The 7,770-nt window shown below is 35.9% G+C and overlaps 1 pseudogene; it reads right to left on the bottom strand.

Annotated features, from left to right (window-relative positions):
- Positions 1–4,120: 4,120 nt before the first annotated feature.
- On the bottom strand, positions 4,121–5,156 carry LOC108308817 (annotated as a pseudogene).
- Positions 5,157–7,770: the final 2,614 nt, after the last annotated feature.

The following is a 7,770-nucleotide window of genomic DNA, read 5'->3' as shown; positions in this document are numbered from 1 at the left end:
CTCAGGAGAATTCTACCTTCAAGAAGCTTCATCTATAAGGAAATATCCCCTTTGAGATAAAGGCAATTCTTTTGTAATAACAGAGGGGAAGGCTAAAATGTGATTTACAGCACATCACAACACTCGATAGTGTGATTTAACTGTTGTATAAAAACATATAGATTTAGGTTGAATTTAAATAGATGGGTGAGAAAGAGAGAAAGAGAGAGATTAAAATAACAGATGACTTCTAACTATAAAAAGTTCTCTAAGAAATGACAGAATAGTTAATGCATAGATTTCAAAGAAAACTACTGTTTCATACTATTGAGTATTAAACCTCTAATTTCTATAAAAATCTCTAATTTTTCCATATATTAAGTCAAGGAACTAAAAATGTCTTCTGTGGATATTTTTATAATAATATTTTCTGTTATAAAAAAGGCATTGCCAGACACTACCATCTGTCGTGTAGACTGACAGTGTATGAATCTGATGTCTTTCTGTGACTTCCTATCTTATATAATTGGAGGTTTCAGCCCAGAATGATGCTTCGTTCCACCTAAGGACAACCAAGTTTGAGTTCGCCTGAAATATTTTAATCATTTCCCTGCTACGCACTGATAAGACCAGTATTCTGCATAGTTAAAAGCTGTAAATGGGTCAATTGAGAGGGTGTTAAAAATTCTCCTCTGAGCTTCTGGCCATGATCCAGAATTATTACCATAATACCTTCTGAAATGAGACAGAAAACATAATGCATTTAATTGATAAATGTTTCATTTGTACTTTATTTTGGAAATTTGAAACACTCAAAATGTCTTGGCTACATCAACATGGGGAAGGGTTTATTTTACTATTTTTTGGTGAGAAAGCTGTCTTTGCAAATTGTTTATGTAAAAATCGGAATATCTGTCTACCATGCTTTAAAAAGAGTTCAAGGGCATTAAAACTACTCTGTTGACTCAGATGTGTGCATGTGTGTGTATATGTGTAAGGTTACATATAACTATCCTAGTCCCAGTCAAGGAGACAAGATTAAGGAATCACTTTTGTAGTTTTTTTTATTTAAAAAATAACGCCTTTTTCAATAAAAGAGAAATTGTTATAGTTAAAATCTGTTAATTGGAGATAATGTCTGTGTAACTAAGCATTGTCCAAGGGTAATGACCTCCTGCTGCTAAGCCCTGAAAATGTTGACAGGAAGCCAACATGTTGTTTTCAAAGCAGGAGACATAGGTCCTTTGACATGATTCTATTAAAATGGCTTTATTTTTGTTGCACTACGTAATAGACAGAAATCTAATCATTGTAGCCCACGTTATCAATGTGCTTCCATTTTTCTACCTCCAAATATCTTTGTAGGTTATGTTTTTCACTGCTACTAAATGCACCAATTAGTACCTTTGCTGCTGCTGAGTGGCTGATCTCATAATAATACAGTCAGTTAAGTTAATGCTGTAGGTTGTCAAAAAGCACTGAAATGAGTTAGTATTCATTAAGGTATGCCACTCAATACAATGTAATAATCAATGCTTTATAATTTATTGTAGCTAAGAAAAGAGGTTGGGTAATTTATACAGAAATAGTGACAAGGGTTCCCCACTCCCCTGCCCCTAATTCTTACACACTTCATTTGGCTAATGTTTGAAATTTCATTTGTCTAATGCATAAAATTTCACTTAAAATTATTCTTCTGGGTTGATTGAGATTTTTATCAGTAAGAATAAAGGATGTAAGGACTGGTTTCCTTATGGGATTAGATATACATAGGAGTGTTAACCTGAGATAGGGAAAGAGGAGACCTTAAAGTATGAAAGCATCCATAATGTGAGGATTGGAGGAGCTTAGAACCAATTCTGAATACTCTTCAGAGACAACCTAGGTGGTGGCTGCTGAACCACTTGCATTATGATTGCGTGGAAGGGAACAATTGCAATGATTCTTTTTCCAGCTGTAGAGGGAAACATTTATCACACTTTAAAAATACTTATATGAATATCCTGGGCCTATCCTCAGTTACTTTTAATTCAGTTGTTTTAGGATAGGGCCCTGGTGGTCATATCAGTATTTTTTTAAGCTCAATAGGTGATTGTAATTCGTAGCCAGGGTCTTCTGTTAAATGCGGTTCTGAGAGTCACCAGGAGGGCCTGTTGAAACACGGGCGGGCGAGCTGCACCCCTACCCCTCCTAAGAGCTTCTGATGCAGTGAGTCTAGGGAACAGCCTGAGAATTTGCATTTCTCACAAGTTCCCAGGGTGGTGCTGATGCTGTACTAGAATGTATGGGAAGCCATTTAAATGGTGTCACCTTAGTGATTTCTTTATTCCTGATGACTTTCAAAGGAAGGAAAGGGAAGACTCAAGACGGCAAGGATCAAGTGGGGGCCAAGTTAGACTGTGTTTTCCCATTAAACGCCACTGTGTTGTGGTAGTTCTAAAATAGCTTTTGATTCCTCAAGTTTTCCATTTCTGTGGTTTACTTACAATTCGTTATTTCTAAACACATAGTTTTTTTTTTTTTGTAAAATAATAACTTTATAGCTAATACTTATTGAAAATTCAGTAACCAACAGGATTCAACCTAAATGTTGTTTTGTATTACCTCACTTAATCTTCACCACTTAAACAGAGGCTCTTATTAACATAATAAACATTTACTTTCTTAAGATCACACAGCTAATAGGTAGTAGATTTGGAGTTGTAATACAAGCGAACTGACTCTACAGCCTGAAGCCTTAATTTCTCTATACTGCTTCTGCATATCTAAAGGCTTATGAAATACAATCTTACAACTCTGTGGGCCTAAATGTATTACTGTTTATTGTCAAATTATTCTTGATGACAGAATAATGATCAAATAGCCCCCATTTATTGAGTTTTATTTTGGGCCATGCACTATGTTAAGCACTAGTATCAGATTCCCAAGTGTTTAAGGGATGAGACAATTAAGTGGTGAAATTAGGGTTTAAATGTATGCCTTGTGGTAGGTATTGGAGTTATGCCCCCCGAAAGGAACTATATAGGTTCCTGATAACATTCTAATTGTAGCTTCAAAATTCTGAAGAAATTTAGCTCTGTTCCTAACAACATTCCTGTATAATTGTGGGAAATTTATTTTGCCCAAGAATGCTCTGATATGGTTTCTGTTACAGGTTTTGTTTTTTTTTTAAATAAAACCTTCTTTGATTAAAATGGTAGTCATTTTAATGTATGAATATGAGGTCCCTGAGGCTTGGAGAGTTGAAGAGTTTAAATGACTTAACTAAGATCACCCAAACTACATGGTGGAAGTAGGAATAGATGACTTTTAGGCTTGTTTTCTTTCTGCTGCAACAGTTTACTTCTCATGCCTGGTTTTGCACCTTTTGTTAGATTACCTGTGTGAGAAGATTACAGTACAGACTATAAATCCTTACTTTTTTTTTTCCATAGGGCTTTTCTGAGTGGTGGCCCAATTAGTCTTATGAGCAGATAGATAGCTGCTGCTAGTGTGTTTTCAAGAGTCATGCATAGCCCTCTAGGAATCATTGTCTAGATCTCATGAGCTTGTTGTTAAGAGATGAGTAAAATAGCAGATGCCAAGTGCCTGGCACATAGGAAGCACAAAATTCAGTAAATGGTGGTGATTACTGTATTGTTCTAATGGCAATAGGAGGCGAGAAGTGGGAGGGAAGAGCAGCGCTCCATACTAAGTAACTCAGATGACTCCCAGGTTTCAAAGACTTCATTTGAGTCTAGAAAATATTTGGTTTGGATATAAAGAAAAATGAACTTTTCAAAAGTCAGTATCAGTTATTTTTACAGCTGTTGCGTTTTTGAGATTTATCAACTCATATCAACAGGTTCAAATCAATTTGACTTGCACATTCTGCATGCATAGTGAGACCCAGGTGATGTGCAGGTTTATTGTTGGATAGCTGTTTTCAGTAACATAGTGCCAAGAAACATTGTTATAAACACGTGGAGTCGTGGAACTATGTATACAAAATCCTCAGGACAGGAGGCATTTATTTTTCTGTCTATATTTATCTTTCTCTCTCTCTCTCTCTCTCGCTTGCTTACTCTGGCTAAATTAACTTGCTAATTATTTAAAGGAATTAAAAATTTTAATTAAAAAATCATGAGTGGATAATAAAACATAGAAGCTGAAAATTTACCAACTATTTAAAACCTGGCATCACTGACTGTTCAGAAACTACACAGATGGATCATGAATGGTGGTGAACAGCAGAAAGGAATTATGGATGAATCTACTTTATTTTAGTTGCTCCCCATGTCACCTGTCTCAGAGAAAAGCCTGACTTGTATTAGACATTGACCCAGACTATGCTGACAGCAGACTCAGTGATCGTAACCCACCTATCAGTAGATCCTTCCAGTGGGTTCAAAATTTTGATCTGCACCCCAGACATCTGATGGATCTCCTTGATTTTGGTGCCTTGATGCCCGGTTATTCAGCCAATCAAATCATTTGTAATGGTGAGTTCATGAGAAGTAGTTGGAGCAGATGCATCCAAACCTGCACTAAATCCAGTGTTGCCATGAGTCATGGGAAAAATAAACCTGTTGCGTTGCCCACTGGTGCAGCCCGGTCAACTCTAGAGGTGATCCCTCTGGATAAACATTGAAGCATGTGGCTGGGATGGTTTGGGGAAAGCTTGCACTGTTGCTGCTTGTGATGTGCTTGTCCTCACCACCTACAAAGATGACCAGAGAACTCAATGGCTTGGTCTGGTAAAGGATAGTCACACCCTTCTGGGGGTACTAGGAGATTCTCCAGCATGACTACGCATATCTGTTTGACACACTCAGTGATAGATTGCAGACCATTAGCAATAGTGCTGGCACACTCAGTTGATTTGGGAGCACAGGACCTGAGCCTCTATACTCTCTCATATTTCCTTGATTTTGCAACCACCTTTTCCAATAAGAGAGCCACACTGACTAGGATGACCAAGGGTCTACTGGCAACTGTGTTATTGGTCATAGAGCTGCTGGTGTCCGCTTCCCATTTGTCAATTAACATAGTAAGACTTTGAAGATGGCGTTAGTGGGTCCAGCTGAAGTGATAATTCTCTCAGGACAAATTTCTAATTTCTTTATTGAAAAACGTCCACTTGCAATGTTGGAGGCATTACTCGATATGACACTAGATAGTATAAGTGATTTTAACATAAATCATCTATGTTATTACATATTACTTAACTGTCACTGCATGCATCACAGTCCTGTGTTAACCTGATAGTAATGCCTTCTGAATTTTAAAGTTTGGTCCTAATTATGTTCTCCAATTTAGATAATTCCTTTACTCGCCAGCTTTATATCATACTGAAGTCAACAAGTGTATGTAAATCCTGCTGATAAAAGTCAATACTTACCAAACATTTATTACTGATTCTAGTTAAAAGGCTACATTCATGGTTTGTTGTTGTTGTTGTTGTTTTGGAGGCAGAGTCTCACTCTGTCACCCAGGCTGGAGTGCAATGATGTGACCTCAGTTCACTGCAGCCTTCACCTCCTGGGTTCAAGCAATTCTTCTGTCTTAGCCTCCTGAGTAGCTGGGATTACAGGTGAGAGCCATCATACCCAGGTAATTTTGTATTTTTAGTAGAGATGGGGTTTCAGCATGTTAGCTAGGCTGGTCTTGAACTCCTGACCTCAGGTGATCCACCCGCCTTGGCCTCTCAAAGTGCTGGGATTATAGGTGTGAGCCACCACACCTGGCCTAGTGTTTATGTTTTAACCTTTATTATTTGTCACTTATTCATCTTGATTATGCTATTTCTTATCCCAATATTTGGCATATCAGTTTCTAACACAGTCTCAATATGTAACCTCTTTAAAAATATATAGATGTAGGCTGGGCACGGTGGCTCACCCCATAATCCCAGCAATTTGGGAGGCTGAGGCAGGGAGATCACTTGAGGCCAGAAGTTTGAGACCTGTCTGGCCAACATGGTGAAACTACATCTCTACTAAAAAAATACAAAAATTACCTGGGTGTGGTGGCAGGCGCCTGTAATCCCAGCTATTCTGGAGGCTTAGGCAGAAGAATCACTTGAACCTGAGAGGCAGAGATTTTATTGAGCTGAGATCATGCCACTGCACTCCAACTTGGGCAAAAGAGCAAGACTGTGTCTCAAAAATATATACATACATGTATGTGTATAAACACACACACACACGCACACACACATACATGCAGATGTAGAGAACCTTGCCCCAGAGAAAATTTTAAAAATAAAATTATAAAAATAGGACAAATGTTAAAAGTGAATTCCAAATTCAACTGCTATTAGGATTTTAATGTTACCCACTCCAGTTATTTAGAAATAATTTAAAATGTATACTTATAATAACCACATCCATATTATGTTGCATTAATAAATATTTTAAGTATTATAATTGTCTTCATTCTTTAACAGTAATTACAATGAATATTCTAAAAACAGCAGTTTTATCTAGTGGCTCAGTGATAACGTACTAGAATGTTCCCCCACTACTAGACACTGGGGTGCTTCAAATTGTTCATAGTGTAATGCTGCACCTTTATATGTTTAACTTTTTCATTTTTTGGGCTGATTTCATTAGGCTGGATTCCAAGGATTGGGGATGCCTTTGACAAGGTATTTGTCAAATTGCTTTCTAGAAGAATTATACACATGTATGTTGTCATCAAGAATTAATGGCATACTAAGTTCACTGCACTTTCACCAGGATGTTAGGCATTTATTTACTGATGTATTTTTGTAGTTCCATATGTCAACTGGCACTTGCTTTAATCTATGTTTTCTGGTACAAGGAAGTTCTTACATTTTCAAATATATATTTGATAATTCTGTTTTCTTTAAATGTCAATTATCTGTTTAAAATCTTATCCATTTATCTGTCATATTATTAGTGACTTTTCTATCAGGAGTTTAATGTTCCACATGCATAAAAATAGAATGAAGTTATTAAACCAATGCTACATTTTTTGGAAAATTTCTCAATTTAGCTTTTTAATCTTTTATATTCACATTTTTAAATGTTATGGTAGCATTCACTGATTATTTCCTTTGTGCATTCTTTACATATTCAAAGCATTGGAAATCATTTCTTATCAGAGGTTTGATAAATATTCAATATAATTTTATTTTTTCTTTGACTTAATTCTCAGCCAAATTTACTTTTCAACACATCTGGAATTTGTTTCATGGTATGATGTGAGGTGAATATATTTGAATTTTAAATAATTTACTATGCTGTAACTCAGCTGCCTGATTTCCCTTGCAAGTTGCCAAATGTCCACTGAAAGAAGAATGTTCTTATATTTTGTGTTCATTAACATAATGTTGGTTATTTTATTAAGCATACCAGAATTTTTTACTGAGAGACCAATGCCTCACTTCATTTCAAAAGTTGAATGGTCAGAAGGATATAATTTAATAAAATATTATTTTGTATATTTTATGTTACCCTATTTATTACAAGAGTATGCCTTAACAAACTACTGCAGGCACTTTTGCATTTTCAGAAGTATTTTAGCCTACAATTGTTAATATGTGTCCTTTTTAATGTTCTAGGTGAACTTTGATATAAAAACTTGAGTTTGAAGTATGTCCCAATGATTGATTTGTTATGTGATTTTATGCAAAGTTTAATCTTTTGAGTCTCTCTAGACAATAGGGATAATATAACCTACATTATGAGACAATGGTAATAATTAAATGAAAAAAATATGTAAAATAATCAGAAGATGACCTGAAAAAGAAGAGATCTCACAGATGCATTATTTTCTTTTCATTTT

This window comes from Cebus imitator, unplaced genomic scaffold, assembly GCF_001604975.1.
Source record: "Cebus imitator isolate Cc_AM_T3 unplaced genomic scaffold, Cebus_imitator-1.0 Scaffold88, whole genome shotgun sequence".
Classification (NCBI taxonomy): domain Eukaryota; kingdom Metazoa; phylum Chordata; class Mammalia; order Primates; family Cebidae; genus Cebus; species Cebus imitator.
The sequence above is the reverse complement of the archived record's forward strand: the minus strand, read 5'-3'. Positions and strand labels throughout refer to the sequence as shown.